Here is a 17,647-nt window from a genome sequence, read left to right as displayed (position 1 = left end):
AGGTGAAGTGTTCCTTGGACAGAAAAAGTATGTAATTGAAATTCTTAGAAGATTTCAAATGATGGACTGCAAACCCATGGCTACTCCAGTGTATGCAATAGAAATTCTGATGAGATTTCAAATGATGTACTGCAAACCCATGGCTACTCCCCTGTGGTAGTAAATCCATTGTACTTTGCTGATTCTAATTCAGATTTGATGAACATTTGTATAAAGGGAATTGATAGGTTTCCTCATGTACTTAGTTAACACAAGGCCTAACATTTGTTTTGCAGTCAACACTTTCAGTACATGGTGCAGCCTAGGCAAGTTCATCAGGTTGCCACAAAACACAAGTTCTAATACTTGGAAGGGGGCAGTGCATTTTGCACTGAGATATGTTAGTGATGCAGATTTTTATTCAATGATAATGGAATAGAATTAACAGGGGTTCTCGACAGTGATCTACATGTTCTGTGCATGTTTTCTAACTGTGTCCGTTTATAGGCTCAAACGACATTCAGATTACAGTTTCGATTAGCCTTTAAATTCAGACTGTGCTACTTTCCTGTAGGAGAAGAATCTGTTAAACAAGTGTTACTAAATTCATCAGTTGTTAGTAATTAATTGGATGAATGGCAGTAGTAGAAGCTGAAATCAAACGTTCTGTCCATTTTTATTTCAGAGTGCTTTGAACATGTCTACAAAGAATTAAATGGTGAAGCAGACACCTTGAGGAAGGAAGGACTACAGTTGGCTGAGGGTTCAAGGTTATGAAGTGAAATCAAGGATTGTCATATCTTACACGAAGATATTTCTGCATCCTCGAATGGGGATTCTTATGACAGTCGGTATTTTGAAGATGATCCAAGTGCCTCAAAAGAAGAATTCTGAATTTTAGAGAAGATACAGGACCCTTCAATCAATATCAATGCCTTCTTCAGGCTTAGCAAAGAATGTATATTTTCGTTCTGATATTTCTCGAAGCTTAAAGCATTTACAGAATGTATCTCTTTATACTCGGATGAAATAAAATATTAGAAAAATTGAGGGAAAATATATCAATATCAATCGATATGTAAGCCAATAAATGCGCCAAAAAAAACACAGATTGAAAAAATATGCCTGCTGTGAGTCTGTGAAAGAAAATATAAGCAGCACCTCTTCTGGAAAATGTGAAGCGGAAATACAAAACAAAAAAGACATCGTAATAAGAGAATATGGGTTGAGAGGGACAAAAGAAATCAAGGCTTAGACTCACCTCTATCCGATTGCATATGAGGATCTGAACCAGCCGCATCGGTTATCCAAAAATGCACCTTTGTCCGTGCACCGATCAAGTCAATCCGCCGCCTGGAAAGAAAAATAGCACAATGCAAATATTTGCAAATGCGTCTACCTGAAAAGGGGGCGCGGCGTAAGAGGCCCTCCTGAAACCCCTCAGAGAAGGATATATCTGCGGACCTGAAACCCTGCATCTGATATAACAACCCATTTTAAGATATAAATGTTTTAAAAAGTTAAAGAGCATTGTCGCCGACCCTGAAACCCTACATCGTATATAGAACTAGCATTTGCACAAACCGGTGCAACGTCATAGAAGTAGTGGGATATGGAAGTAAGTAAAAGTAATATTTTAGTAAAATGTTAAATATGTGTTGTATGAATTAATAATTTTATTATATAATTAATAAAAGAATTAATAGAGAAGGGTTATTATTTTAAAATTTAGGATATAATTATAAAAAAAAATTGAGAGGAAATATTAGTTTTAAGATCAAAAAAAAATTAATTAAAAAGAGCGATAAATTTTAGGTTTAATTCTAAAGCCTCAATGCGAAAGGATTATATTAGAACATCCTAAAAAGTATTTTAAGAAAAATGGCGATTAAAACCTTTTCCAAATAAATTTTAAAGGTTTAAATCATAAATATAATAAAAGCCGACATATATATGTAAATAGTAATAAAGAGGTCGACCCCATAAAACTGCCACGTTGCATATTGGGATCTCGCGAGTGGCGTTTTTGTTTTATTGTCCATGACCAAACTTCTGAAGCCTCTAACTTGCGACTTTATTTACACCATATCCATTCAATTTAATTATTTACACCATAACCATTGCAACTTTTAATGTCCATGACCAGACACACGTCTTTAAAACTTGTGATATGAAAGGCGTGACATGGCAACTGTGATATTATATTAAGGTGTGCTATGATGGAGCAGTCGAGTCTGCAACACGTATTGCAATCGGAGGTTTCAAAGTGACAAGGCTTCAAAAGTTGAGATATGGTGGATGCGATATTAATGGCCAAATGTGGAGAATTAATGGTTTTCGATAGAATAAACGGATTCATTATTACTAATGGTTTCTTGAGATTTCGCTCATAAAAGTATTGGATTATTATGTAATCGGTTATTTGCTAAGTTATTCGCTCTGAATGTTAGTTACTCTCACCCTTGTGTTTCTCTTGACAAGTCAGTCCCAACAAGCATAATTCAACAAAAATGTCTTGGTCGACCAAACCCATGAAGAAACCTGTTGTTCAACAACAATCAGTTGCTCTTCCCCCTGAGTTTGCAGAATTGCTTGCATTATTTACTGATACCACATGCACCTCAAACACCGGAACATCTACCTGGGAGGCCACATATCAACTTTTCGAAGATGAAGAGCCGAGAGTCACAGAAAGAGTAGTCATAGCCGAAGATTCATACCCGGTTTCTGATACTACATATAGTGATCTGGCCAATTCATTCCTCCACAGAATTGTTGCTCAGCTGAACATCCTTCCTTACATGGATATGATCACATGTGTTGTTGACCATCTAAACATCGCTGACAGAAACTTTATGACCAAGAGGAACACAATCATCGGCTCTTTCACCAACAAAGATTCGACTCGAATGTACCAGTTGTCGACAGCTCAGAAGAAATATGATAATGACTTCATTGATAAATTCATGAAGGAAAATCAGGATCAATCTGAAGTCATCAAAGGATGGAGAAGAGATGCCAGCAAGCACAAGCGAGAAAATATGGGTATGCATTCTATAGCTTCTCTTGTCGGTCCATATTGTTATGTTGCCACTATGATATGTAGATTATTTGGTTATGTCAATACCCAAAATTTTCAGACCAGTGGGTACCCTTGATTGATGCAGCGATGTTATGGACTGGGGGACTGTTCTATCTAATAATTTAAGTATCCAAATCCTAGATTATAGGAAGAATTGTAGTTTTTTTATTCTAGAAAACATTGTTCCCCCATTTTACATGAGTGCCTATGTAATGGATGTTATTTTATTTACTTCTGATTTCCCATCCATGGGATGTAAATGGACCATACAGGACCCTATGTCTATCCACGTTTATCATAGTATTCTCCAGGAGTCAAAATATAGGAAAAAGAGCATCATTCCTTTGTTAATTCTCATACAGAATACAAATTAGATGCATGGTGTGAAGGAAAATGAAATTTACAGGTTTGTGGTTGAAATTTATTGGTGTATCTATACGTGTATCTATAAGTTGTATTTTCATAGTCCAGGGGTTGGGAATACACAATTCCCATCCACTTGAGCTCAATTTTATCTCGCAAAACTTCATTGGGATCTACCTAAACACATATGCAAACATAGGTGAAAATGCCTTTCAAAAGTCTTTCCCTGTCTACTTTGACGAATCTTCCAATAAAATTGCCCACTTTTTCTAAGAGATCTAGATGGGTAAAGTGAATGGGAAAACTGGGAATCTTACCCATACTAGAGTAGTCATCGGCAACATAGTGAGAGGATTGAGGTTGGGAAACCATGGCTTCACTAGAAGACCAACTCATCCCCAAAACCATGGACCTTGGTCAAGGATTTTTTTCTTATCCTCAAGACATTTGAAGATCACCACAAAAAAACATGGGTCTACATCCACCCAAACCGGCGTTCATCCAATCCTATCATAATCGAACAGAAAAACGCTACTTTTTCAATAGAAAATGGGGAATAAAAGTATCACCAAAGGATAATGACCATCGCATCAAGCGCTCAATCATAAGGGAGGAGCAATAATTTGACAATCACACGTCCTTGATTTCTGTTGATTTAACTCTGAACACTCATGTAATATTCTCTTGCTTGGTGAATTAAACACCACTGCATGGAATGGACGAGGATTGAGCTGAACCCTGGATGAAGCCCACTTCATTCTCATCTAAACACAAAACTATATATACGTCAAAGCTATTACAATAGATTCTGACTGTCAACACCTCGAGGTTCTGTTTATATGTGGCTACCTTTTATGGTTACTATTGAATGTGTGATTGGCAATAGTAATGGCAACTTAGGGCTGCCAAATTTCCTTCGATTCCCTCACTACATCCTAACGCAAATAGTTGTTCAATGCCTTGGTTGTCTTTCAAAACTGGTAGGCAGCGTCTTCTTTGATATTTCTCGATGGTTTTAATTCTACTACAATCACAACTTTCATTTACATAAACTTCGTGTTTTCGCACGAGCGACGATTGTTCCAAGGTGAAATGTCACTTGGATGGTTTCAATGTTGTTGACCCATCATAACTAACTAACGGATATGCCCATTACAATTTTATACCACCCCATTATCAATACCAATTATGCATGGGAACCAATTAAAGCAACTTTTCACATTAATTTTATATGAGCATGAGAACATGTGTTAACAAGCAGCCCATAAAGCCTCATTTTGAATGCCATAGTCACTTAGAAGGAATTCCTCTTGTAGTGGCATCCTCCCTACTAAACTTTGCTAGTGCTAACATTAGAACCACCATTACAACAAGATATCTTTCTAGTGTTGACAACACCATTATAGTAAGATACCTGAAGAGAGACAGAAAATTTAAAAAGTATGATAGTAATACGTATCCAGAAGATGGTATTGAAACTAGTAATTGTTCACGAATCCATAAGATTGTAAGGTCATTCTCATTATCATAATCATTGTCATCATCATCACCATCATCCTTGTCATTGTTATTGCCATCATTACATTATCATCATAATCACCATTCATGCCATCATCATCATCATTATGGACATTGTTTGCAATTGTTCATAATTGTAGATGTTGTAAGAAATATCATCAACCCAAAAAATGTGATCAGTGCTAGAAAAGGGTTGTTTAGGACACATTGATATACGTAAGAGAAATAACAACTCTATTTTTGACAGATGATCGATGATGATCATCATCACCACCATTATCATCGTCATTGTCATTTTTATCATCCCCATCATCATCATTAATGTAATTTCTATTGACATTGTTGTAATCATGCATCATCATCATTCATGCCATTATTGTTTTTGATGATGACCAAGATGAAAATGATGATCATGACACCAAAGATAATGCTTATGATTATGAAAATGACAACATCTAAAATTGGGAAGATTCGCCAACGTCATTAGCATCGTCATCATCATAATCATTGCCATCATCATCATTGTCATTGTAACCATTATCGTCTTTATCATCATAATCACAATTCATGTCATCGCCATCATCTTCATTTTCATCATTGTCAATATTATTGACATTGTCATCAATTGTTCATAATTGTCAATGCCATAAGGAATATCATCAATGCAGAAAATATGATGAGTGTTGGAAAAGGGATGCAAAAGCGAACATAGAAATGGGGGCAACAATAGAAGTAAAATTGGATGAAAAGTGGATACAACATAAGTAGATGCACAACAACATGAAAAACCTGACACAAAAGTGGATGCAAAATTAGATGCAGTTGTCAATGCAAACTTGGATGCAAACATGAAGGCAAAAGTGGAAGCAAACATGGGTCCAATGGTAGGTGTAAAACTTGGCACAAATTGTGGTGAAACAAATGTGGATGCAACAACGGAAACAAAAGTATATGCAAAAATGGATGAAACAAAAGTGGATGCAATAGGGGATGCAAACGTGGAAGCAAATTTGGTTGCAATGGTAGGCGCAAGATATGGTGCAACAAAAGTGGATGTAACAATAGACAAAAAATATGCAAAATAAGATGCAAAAATGGATGTAAAAGTGGAAGCAAACATTGATGCGACAGGCAAAACAAAATTGGATGCAAAAAATGGATATAATGTAAGTAGATACAAAACGAGATGCAAAACCCAATGCATAAACCTGACATAAAGGTGGATGCAAAAATAGATGCAATATTTGATGCAAAAGAGGATGTGAACATGGATGCAAAATTGGAAGCAAACATGGATACAACAGTGAGTGCAAAACATGGTGCAAATTGTGGCATAACAAAAGTGGATGTAATGATAGATGCAAAAAAAGAATCAAAGTATGATGCAAATGAAGATGTAAAAAGGGATGCAAAAAGTGAAATTTAAAATGGGTGCAACAGTGGATGCAAAATTGTGTGCAAAAGTGGATGCAATAGAAGTCGATGCAAAAGTAGATGCAAAACGAGACACAAAACCCGATGCAAATCCCGGTCCAAAATTGGATACAAAAAGGGATGCAAAAATAGATGTAGTAGTTGATGAAAACCTAGACGCAAATGAGGATGCAAACGTGGATGCAAAATTATAATCAAAAGTGATTGCAAAAGTAGGTGCCAAACTAGGCGCTTATTGTGGCACAAAAATATTAGATGCAATAGTGGGTACAATAATAGATGCAAAAGAGGATGTAAATATGGATGCCAAACAAGAGGGAAAAGTGGATGCAACAAAAGTAGATGCAACATTTTATGCAAAACTAGACACAAAACACGATGTAAAACTTGGCGCAAAAGGGATGCACAAATTAGATGCAGTTGTCAATGCAAACTTGGATGCAAACATGAAGGCAAAAGTGGAAGCAAACATGGGTCCAATGGTAGGTGTAAAACTTGGCACAAATTGTGGTGAAACAAATGTGGATGCAACAACGGAAACAAAAGTATATGCAAAAATGGATGAAACAAAAGTGGATGCAATAGGGGATGCAAACGTGGAAGCAAATTTGGTTGCAATGGTAGGCGCAAGATATGGTGCAACAAAAGTGGATGTAACAATAGACAAAAAATATGCAAAATAAGATGCAAAAATGGATGTAAAAGTGGAAGCAAACATTGATGCGACAGGCAAAACAAAATTGGATGCAAAAAATGGATATAATGTAAGTAGATACAAAACGAGATGCAAAACCCAATGCATAAACCTGACATAAAGGTGGATGCAAAAATAGATGCAATATTTGATGCAAAAGAGGATGTGAACATGGATGCAAAATTGGAAGCAAACATGGATACAACAGTGAGTGCAAAACATGGTGCAAATTGTGGCATAACAAAAGTGGATGTAATGATAGATGCAAAAAAAGAATCAAAGTATGATGCAAATGAAGATGTAAAAAGGCATGCAAAAAGTGAAATTTAAAATGGGTGCAACAGTGGATGCAAAATTGTGTGCAAAAGTGGATGCAATAGAAGTCGATGCAAAAGTAGATGCAAAACGAGACACAAAACCCGATGCAAATCCCGGTCCAAAATTGGATACAAAAAGGGATGCAAAAATAGATGTAGTAGTTGATGAAAACCTAGACGCAAATGAGGATGCAAACGTGGATGCAAAATTATAATCAAAAGTGATTGCAAAAGTAGGTGCCAAACTAGGCGCTTATTGTGGCACAAAAATATTAGATGCAATAGTGGGTACAATAATAGATGCAAAAGAGGATGTAAATATGGATGCCAAACAAGAGGGAAAAGTGGATGCAACAAAAGTAGATGCAACATTTTATGCAAAACTAGACACAAAACACGATGTAAAACTTGGCGCAAAAGGGATGCACAAATGGATGAAAAAATGGATGCAAAAAATGATTTAAAAAAGGATGCAAAAAAGGATGCAAAAGTCGATGCAAAAGTTGATGCAAGTGTAGGTGCAAAAAGTGGATGCAAATGAGGATGCAAAAGTATGTCAAACAAAATTAGGTGCCAAACTTGATGCAAAACCTGGAACAAAACCTGGTGTAAAGGATGACACAAAACTTGGCATAAAATTTGGTACAAAACGTGGTGCAAAACCTATTGCAATACCTGGTGCTAAACTTGGTGTAAGATTTGGTGCAAAACTTGATGCAAAATTTGTGTCAAGTTTTGCACCATATTTGATAAATGGGTGCAAATAGCACCAAAAATGGGCTCTAGATGCAAAAAAAGAAGTAAAAAGGGACGTTAATCGCTGGTTTTGTTGTAGTGACATCTTCAATGCATGAATGATTGTTTCCAAATCAAGATCATGTGTCGAAATAGTTCTTCTCGTGCTCGTTCAATTTCCACGACTCATAACATACTACCTATCTCTCCTGCATAAGGACTTGACCAAGTCCTCTCTTGTAGGCATCTATACATACCACAAACTCCTTGTTCGGATCTCTAATCTTTAACACTAGAGAATTTGTCAACAATTGCTTTAACTGCTCAAAACTTGTTGCATATTCCTCTTTCCATTCAAATTTCTTACCTTTCCTCTATAAGACGTAATAGGATATGCAATCTGAGAGAAGTTCCTCATGAACCTCATATAGTAACCCACTATCCTCGTGAATGATCTTACCTATCGACATTTCTAGGAGCTTCCCACTCCATGATAGTTATTATCTTCTTTGGATCTATTGTTATGCCTTCCTTGGAGACCATATGCCCAAAGTAATGTACCTTTGTCTGAAATAAATTGCATTTACTGAGCTTAGCATACAATTGATGCTCTCTCAACAGTCTCAATATTGCTGCTAAATGCTCAGCATGTTCTTCCTCATTCTTAGAATGTGTCAGAATGTCATCAACAAATACAATAATAATCTTGTCCAGATAAGAATGCAACACACTATTCATCAATCACATAAAGGTAGCTGGATAATTAGTCAAACCAAATGGAACTACAACAAACTCATAATGCCCATACATAGTCCGGAAAGTTGTCTTGTCAATGTCTTCTTCCTTGATGAGTAACTGATGATATCTGGATCTCAAATCAATCTTTGAGAACACAATTTCTCCCTTTAACTGATCAAATAAGTCATCAATACTCGACAACAGGTACTTGTTCTTAATGGTCACCTTGTTCAACTACCTGTAATCAATGCATAGCCTGAGAGTCCCATCTTTCTTCTTCACAAACAAGACCAATGCACCCTACAGTGATACACTTAGCCTTATTTATCCCTTTTCAAGCATTTCCTTCAACTGCAACTTCAACTTTACTAACTTTGAAGTGCTCATCTTTAATGGTGCCTTTGATGTTGGTGTTGCCCCTAGTACCAACTCAATGGAGAATTCCACTTCTCTATGAGGCGGCAATTCTTTGCTATCTGTTGGAAACACATTGTGAAACTACTATAAGATTGGGTACCTGATCAATATCTTTGAATATTCATCCTCCTTACCTTTATCACTAGAAGTGTATACTGCAAATAACAATCACCCTTTTCTGTGACTACGTTTTGCCTGCATAGTTATCACCATGCTGGTGAGCTCCAGTATTGTAGCAATAATGCTACAACTCCTGGGGCTTCCTGTCTCTTAATTTTATCAACCCGGTAGTTCGTACAAACTTGGAAGCGACGGTGCTATATGCACAAGTACTAGCTCTTGTCGCAGCTGTCACTTGGTCAGCTGGCACAATTCCACTAGGGCTCAAGCCAACTTCTATAGGCTCTCAGAAGAAGCTTGCTAACTGATGGACGAAAGCTATTCTCAAAGGAAAGCTACTCTACTTGACAAACTGAACTGAAAGCAAATCAAAGCATGTAAACCTAGGAAACCCTAATTTAACTAGTCTAACCTCTACAATGCAAAGAATGTGAATGAAACTTCAACCAAGGCTGTTGTTACCTCTAATAAGTGCAAATGCATGGATCTAAACTACTTGCATCATGAAAGACATGTTTTTGTATTTTTCCTTTAAGTGTGTGGAATGATTGTGATTTTGTGCTAACTAGGGTTTGGTTGTGCAGATGGGATGGAGAAGGAAGGAAAGCGTGGGACAGGTTGGGGAGGCTAGGAGAGGTTCCTAGGGATCCTTAGCATCCATCCACAGAGGTTCCTCACATTCAGAAGCTCGGCAACCGAGTGAGTGGCCTCCTACAGGAAGTCTGCAGGGGATCCTACAGGATACTCTAGTTTCTACAGGATGTCTACAAACGGCTACAGGATGACCTACCGTGAGTGTTTGGCGTGATGGAGGAGTGATGAAATGGTAGGGGGAGATGTGTAAGGTAGGAATGAGGCTGGTGATGGCTGTAGAAGTGGAGGAATGGGGATAGGGAGTGAATGTAGGGAGTAGGTTGGAAGATAGAGGGCTAGGTCAACGAAAGGGCTAGAGAATGGAAGTACGTGAGGAGTGAAAGACTTTGGGAGATGACAGAGCGGAGCAGAGGTCAAATATGTGTTTGCAGGCGTGATCAGGATGGAGAATGAGGTAATGGAACGAGAGAGAGCAGTGCAAGTGAAACAAATGCTTATGACTGTCGCCAAACCGAAAATGCATTAACCTAAACTACCTGTGCTTGTAAATTCAATGAACAGCAATCCAAAACGCGAAGGAGAATGTGCATGAAGCTGTGTTAAAGGAGTGTGGTGTAGGTGTGAATCATGTGGAAGCATCTAACATAACGTGACTGTGTTTGCAGCAATCATGAAATAAAGAAATGCGTATTTTTGGTGGTTAGTCATGGACTGCACCCCAATCCCAAATGAGATGGCAGTGAGCCTTAACAACCTTTTTGCTGGAGCTCCAATAGATTATATCTATCCTCTGCTAACCTAAGCAACTGGAAACAAATTCACCATAAGTAAATCCTATCTAAACTCATGAAAGAAAACTAATTTAACAACCTGTAATTCAAATTGCATGTGAAAATGAAAACTCAAAGTGCTGAAATGAAATGGAAACAACACTACAGCAGAGGGGATCTATGGCTCTCAGGTTGGGCCCTAACCTGAGAGCTATAGTCTCCTTAGTAATTCAGAATGAGCTCAAATCTGCCTTCTTTATTCATAACCAAAAATCAGATGTCATGCCAAAACTGGCTTACAACTCGAATTACAACATGACTACCAACTAGCTACAAAAATGACTAACTAGCTAATCCCAAAAATGACTAACTAGCTACACAAAATGACTACCCACTAGCTAACCAAAATGAGGCCCCAAGCCTTCTCATTTATACAATTTGAGGACCCAACAGTCCTCCTAAAAGTTAGGGACTTGGCTGCCCAAGACTTGGAGTTAACAGCAGTCCAACTTGACTTGCTTGGCTGCCCTTGAGCTGATTGATTTGGTGGCCCTTGAACTCCGAGCTGATGGTGGAGAATTCAAGGTAAGGGCCCATAAATGAGGGGGACATCTTCCTACAAATCCTCTAGCTTGTTCTCCCACGAATTTGGCTGCCAAGTGCTCATTAAGACCTTCAAATTTGTCTCTAAGTTGACCAAAAAGGCTACACAAAGCACCCATTAGACTTGTTGGCATAATGACTAACCAAATTCACTCTATTAACACAAATATAATCAAAACATGCAATAAACAAATGAGAATGGTGGATTAAGTCAAATTAGGAGGTTGGATGAGCCCAAATATTTGTCCATTTTTGGGGCTCATCATCACCCCCCTACTGAAAGTGTTGCTCATCCTCTGAGCAACCAATTCCTCTCCTCGTCTTTGATAGCCCTGGTGGCCTCCTTGGCTAATCATCTCGGCTGATTTCTCCTTTGGTTTCCTTCTTTCAAACTTCCTGTAGAACCAGTTCGCTGGCTTCCTGTAGAAACAGTCTCTGTCTTCCTGTAGAAACAGACTCTGTCTTCCTGTAGAAACAGTCCTCTAACTGTTCTCTGTCTTCCTGTAGAAGCAGTCTTTGAGTCCATCACCTTGATTTGCTTCTCTCTAGGTGAAGGTTTTTAGCTTCCTCATGCTCTGTTTAGCTTCTGCCTTCTCTACCGTAGCCTTTTTCTCTGTTCTGCCTTTGTTTGAATGTCTTGCATTTTTCATCATTGGTTTTCTCTTATTTTTCAATGTATTTTTCTTCCTTGCCATTCTTTATTTTTCTTCAGCACTTCCACTAACTCATCAACATTAGTTCTTTGAGTATCCAGCCTTGTCCTCCCCCTCTCGCTTTTATTTGGCTCCTTGTATTTCTCTTGATCATGTAAAAGATCCCACCTATTCATTGTATGACTGTACTATGACAAGACACAAACTTGCTGCTCTTGGTTGGTTAATGACATGCCTTGAATGGTCCAAGCTATGATTGATTTCCACCTTACACTTATTTCATCTCATTAGTCTTATGGTCAACTTTAAGTCGCACCAATGTTTGTTAACTCTTCATTTGTGCAATTTTGGCCACCTTCAATTAATCCTTCTTGCTGTAACTGCCAAACCTGATCTGTCACAGTAAATAAATTTTTTCATTCCCAGCCTGATTGCTTTTATAAGCACTCTCAAAGTAGTGTTCCCCTGTTCTCGATTTAGACAGCTCCAAACTAGCTTGGATCTATGACATGATCCCTTTACAATCCTGGATCACCTGCATAAAATTTTTATATGATACCATACTCTGTTTTAACAATTATGCTCATGCCTGCAAAAGACCCTAACCAAGTTTTCTTCTTTGGTTCTCCTTTTTTTTTTTTTTTTTTTTTTTTGAAAGAGATCTCAAGGATATTAAAAATTCTTCAGCTATCTGGTTATGAGAGGAAGAGTTTTGCTTCTACAGATAGAGGACAAGGACCAAGTTTCCTTCTCAAGACACATTCAGATATGCAAACTTCAAATTTTTCATACCCATGCTGGCATTCACAGCTGCATATGCCGTCCTTATAAGAGGATTTTAGATATGAAACGTGGAGAGATGCAGAAAAACATGAGAAATTCCATGCAACACACAATCACACTGCTATTTTTGACTTACAGGCAAACTGGTCTCTAATTCTCCTGCTCCAGACAGTTCAATTCTCCACCTTTCAAAATATATATCGTGCATGGAAGAGTGTTTACGAGCCTACCCTTCTCGGAACTTCAAATTTGATGAGGGAAATCTCAGGTTTCTTTGTTCCAAAACGCTGTGTCATACTTCCTGTAGAAGACCCACCCGTTTCCTGTAGAACGCCCTTGCATAGGTGGGTTTGAAAAATGGCCGAGAAAGCTTGGTTTGCTGCTATGGGGCTGGTATGGAGCTTGTTGCAGCTGCAAGGAATGTGGTAAACTGGAAACAACATCGGTGAGAGTTCGATTGGCCATTATGAAGATTTCCGTTGATGGAGGGTGAGCTGGCCGACTACACGTTGGCCCCATGCAGACTGTCGGTCCTCACTGCAGTGTTTAACTATTTTTTCCTTGCCTATAATCACGTCCATCGATCACGCTGAAGGTTAAATGGTCACCACTGCCTGTTTCCAAATTTCCTCCTGAGTTGGCTGAGCACACGTGGCGTATCCACCCACCGAGCGCTGTTGAACTAGATGAGGGTGTCCAGTTGGCTGGCCACCGATTCTCTTAACCACAACCATCTCATTCGTTCATGCAATGCTTCGAATTACATTCATGCAACAGAGGAACAAGGTTAAGTCACGTACCTCGAAGTTGAATGGCTGCCGTGAGCTATTGTGGGCTGTCATTGCTGCATGCATTTGATTTTATGGTTGCATGATGGCTTGGTTGCTGATTCATGGCTGGTTTTCTTGTGCAGGTGTCCTCTGGCCAGATGCATGCAACACGAGTTCATTTCCACGTTCAGATCTGCATCCTAAAACTGTTGCCATTGAATTTCCACAGGACCAGAACTTCTTTTTGCCATTTCTCCCAAACGGCAAACCGGATTGAGCTGAAACTTGGTGGGCATGTTCCTACCATCATGATGCATCTCCCATAGCAAATTCGTGATCAATGGATGCACGAATTTCGAGAAAATTGGAAAATGGCTGAAGATTTCAGAGCTCGATTTCTCGGAAACCGTGCATCGGAATTGGCTGAAACTGCTTGGGTAGGCTACTATCACCCACGTGCATATCCCCATGAAACAGGTTTTGAAACGGATGCACGGTTATGGAGAAAATGCAAAAATGGCTGATGGTGATGGAGGCTGATTTCTTGGAAACCGTGCACCGGAATTGCATGAAACCGCTCAGGCATGTTTTCATCGACCTTGTACAATCCCCCATAAAACGGTTTGTCAAATGGATGCATGGTTCTCAAGTTATGGCAAAAACAAATTCTGCTCTATGTGTTTTTGGCTTCAAGGCATTTTGCATGTGTTTGCATGGTATGACAAAATGAATTTTTGCTGTGATGCAGGTATGGAGATGATGGAGGAGGAGTTGGAAGATTGCATGAGGGCTTATGAACCCTTGAGAAAGCCACCATGCTCGCCAAACCACTTTTTGAAATGCATGCCTAGTTTCCCACAATTTCTACAGGAAGTTCCTGTAGAAGCACAATGAGAAGCACAAGGAGGTGGAAAAATGATGGAGAAAGGCAAGAGATGGACACACAAGTGCTTGTAGGCCTAATCAACAGATTCCCACCATCAGATTCACTTTTGAGATTGAATTTGGCTCGTCCAAAGGTTCTACAGGATGTTTCCTGTAGAAATACAGAGCTTCCTGTAGAAAACACAGTTTTGAGGAAAGAAGCATAATGACATGAAAAAAATGATGGAAAAGGGGTGAGGAGTGGAAACATGGATGAGTGTAGGCCTCATGGACATATTCCAAGCATTCAGGTCCTCTTCGGAGATCAATTTGGCTTTTTTGTAAGCTTCCTGTAGAAGATACGAAACTTCCTGTAGAAGGCACAAAAACTCCTTTGACCTTGATTTGAGTGCTCCTCCTGCCATGAAACATCCTTCTTGCAACCTGAAATGTCATTGCTGCAACATAAAATTATTCAATGATGATTAGCTTTATTTTTCTTTTTCTTTTTTTTTTCTCTTTTTTTTTTGAAAAACAACTAGGGCGCCTCATAGAGGTTTTCACCCTAATCGCCTGCCTTGGGCGCCTCCAAGGGAGGTTTTCACCCAAAGATCTTTTTCTCTTTTATTTTCTTTTCTTTCCAACCCATTGACTGCCTCATGGAGGTTTTCAATCAATGAGCCAATCTAAGGCGCCTCCGAGGGGGTTTTCACTTTAGATTTTTATTTTTCTCTTATTTTCATTTTTTCATTTCTTTATTTTTCCTTTTTTTTCATTTTTTTCTACCCTACCCTACTTGAAAAACAAAATCATTTTCAAGTATAGGAATACTTCCAATGGAGCCATGTGCACATCGAGATTAGAGAAAAAATGATGTGAAGGCTCGAAATGCATGCTTGGACAACTATCCAACTTTCAGAGACAAAATGATCTGACTTTGAGAGTACAAAACATAGCTGAGGAGGAGAGTGCTACTGCAACTTAGTGACCTTCTGAAACCATATCTCAATATAGCTTTGATATCCTTGGTCATCTTGCTGATTTGGATCATTCTTCATGTCACCTTCTATCATGACCTTCTGATCTTCCTCTTTTTGCTGATCTTTCTCTTGAGTACATGGAGGATTTGATGGTGACCATGAGGAAGCTTTCTCGTTCTCTGATTCTGATCTCTTTTCTTCATCAAGTGCAGCCCATGGTTCTTTGATCTCCTCTTTTGAATCTTCTTTTGCTTTTGGTCCTTCAATGCTTTCAAGATGATCTCTTTTTTGCATTACTTTTCCTGAGCTTTGGTGAACATCATTGAGCTCACGGGGAATTATTTGCACATGTTGTGCCTCAGATTTGCAATTGGGTTGAGCTGCTCCATTGCATGGTTTTGGAAATGGATGTACGGGTAGCTGAGTGGAGGTGTGAAATTGAGATGGAGATGGATGGCATTGTGGTTGGGTAGGCATTTGGGGTTGCCTTGGTGGAGGAGGAGGCGATGGTTTTGGATGAGCAGGTGGTGGAGGAAAATGAGTGGGATGAGAGTTGTACTGGGGCCTCCACTCCTGATAAGGTGCATTCCACTGAGGCTGTGGCTGAGCATAAGAGTGAAACGAATGAGCAGCTGGTTGGGCATAATATGGATCTGTGAAGGAATAAGGAGGAGGTGTGAACCAGGAAGGATGAGCAGGGGGACCCCAAGAAGGCATGAAGGTGGCTTGATAAGGGTCATAATAGGTCTCGGGTGTCCCTTGTAGTTCCTGCTGGTAGGGTATGGGTCCATGTGGCCTCCTTTGGTTCATATAACAGAGTGATTCAGTGGCTCCCTTGGCTCTTTGATATGTAGCTTTGATTCTGGGCAAGGAAGGGCACTGATCTGTAGGATGGTATTCTTCACAGATGAAACACACTTCTAGAGAGTGCATTGGACATTCGTTCCAAGGATGCTTTCTAGTGCACCTAGGACAAAAAATGGCCAAAGCCCTCTTGGCTTCTTCTTGCTTCTTTTGGATCCGCAAGGTATCCAGTTTCATGGCAAGAAACTGCCTCACATCACTCTTGAAACCTTCGATCTGATTTTCAAATTCATCTTTGGACAAGGGACTGCTCCAATCATTTCTGCTTGTAGCCATTTGCTTCAGAGGAGTGTTTCTTTCTTCTTTTCCCCTAGAGGTTCTTCAGATATGTCTTGATGTCCACCCAGGGGTTCGTTCATCACAGCCATCGAAGAAGAACGTTGGCTGTGTGAAGCAGTGGGGGGGTTGTGCAATCATTTTTCTAACTTATCTCTACTCCTACAAAGCATGAAATGAAATTTTTTGGTTGATTTTTTTTTTTGTTTTTTCTACTTCTACTTGCAAAACTAAAATAGATTGAACTGCAACTAACTATCTTGCTGAAATGAAAATGTGGAATTGAAATGAAAGCAGGAAAGGACTAATCTATTTTGCTCAAATGAAATTGCAGGAATGAAATGCTAGGCTACGCTTGCGAAATTGAAATGCTAATCTACGCTTGCAGAAATGAAATTGCGGAATTGAAATGCTAATCTACGCTTGCAGAAATGAGATTGCGGAATTGAAATGCTAATCTATGAAAGCAAGAAAGGCTAATCTAGGAAAGCAAGAAATGCTAATCTATGAAAGCAGGAAATACTAATCTATGAAAGCAAGAAATGCTAATCTACTTTTGCATAAATGAAATTGCATAAGGGAAATGAAATAAACTACTTAGCAGAAGGTTGTAAAGGAAAATAGAAGAATAGCAACAATCACCAATACTCTGCCGCTTCCCCGGCAACGGCGCCAAAAAGATGGTGAGCTCCAGTATTGTAGCAATAATGCTACAACTCTTGGGGCTTCCTGTCTCTTAATTTTATCAACCCGGTAGTTCATACAAACTTGGAAGCGACGGTGCTATATGCACAAGTACTAGCTCTTGTCGCAGCTGTCACTTGGTCAGCTGGCACAAGTCCGCTAGGGCTCAAGCCAACTTCTATAGGCTCTCAGAAGAAGCTTGCTAACTGATGGACGAAAGCTATTCTCAAAGGAAAGCTACTCTACTTGACAAACTGAACTGAAAGCAAATCAAAGCATGTAAACCTAGGAAACCCTAATTTAACTAGTCTAACCTCTACAATGCAAAGAATGTGAATGAAACTTCAACCAAGGCTGTTGTTACCTCTAATAAGTGCAAATGCATGGATCTAAACTACTTGCATCATGA

General features: G+C 39.0%; 1 protein-coding gene across 13 annotated transcripts in view; it reads right to left on the bottom strand.

Annotated features, from left to right (window-relative positions):
- LOC149239801 (uncharacterized) overlaps positions 1-17,647 on the bottom strand; it is a 150,512-nt gene that overhangs the window by 29,558 nt on the left and 103,307 nt on the right. The window contains exon 1 of one of the 13 annotated variants that reach the window (XM_089367212.1): positions 1,241-1,461. The exons of the other annotated variants lie outside the window; for them this stretch is intronic. The gene's annotated coding sequence lies outside the window, so the exon portion shown is untranslated. Of the gene's footprint in view, positions 1-1,240; positions 1,462-17,647 lie in introns of those variants that run through there. 13 annotated transcript variants of the gene reach the window in all.

This window comes from Pinus tabuliformis, chromosome 8, assembly GCF_031772625.1.
Source record: "Pinus tabuliformis cultivar Carrire ecotype Pingquan chromosome 8, CPIR1, whole genome shotgun sequence".
NCBI classification, from domain to species: domain Eukaryota; kingdom Viridiplantae; phylum Streptophyta; class Pinopsida; order Pinales; family Pinaceae; genus Pinus; species Pinus tabuliformis.
Note: the sequence above shows the minus strand (reverse complement) of the source record. Positions and strands in the feature narration are given on the sequence as shown.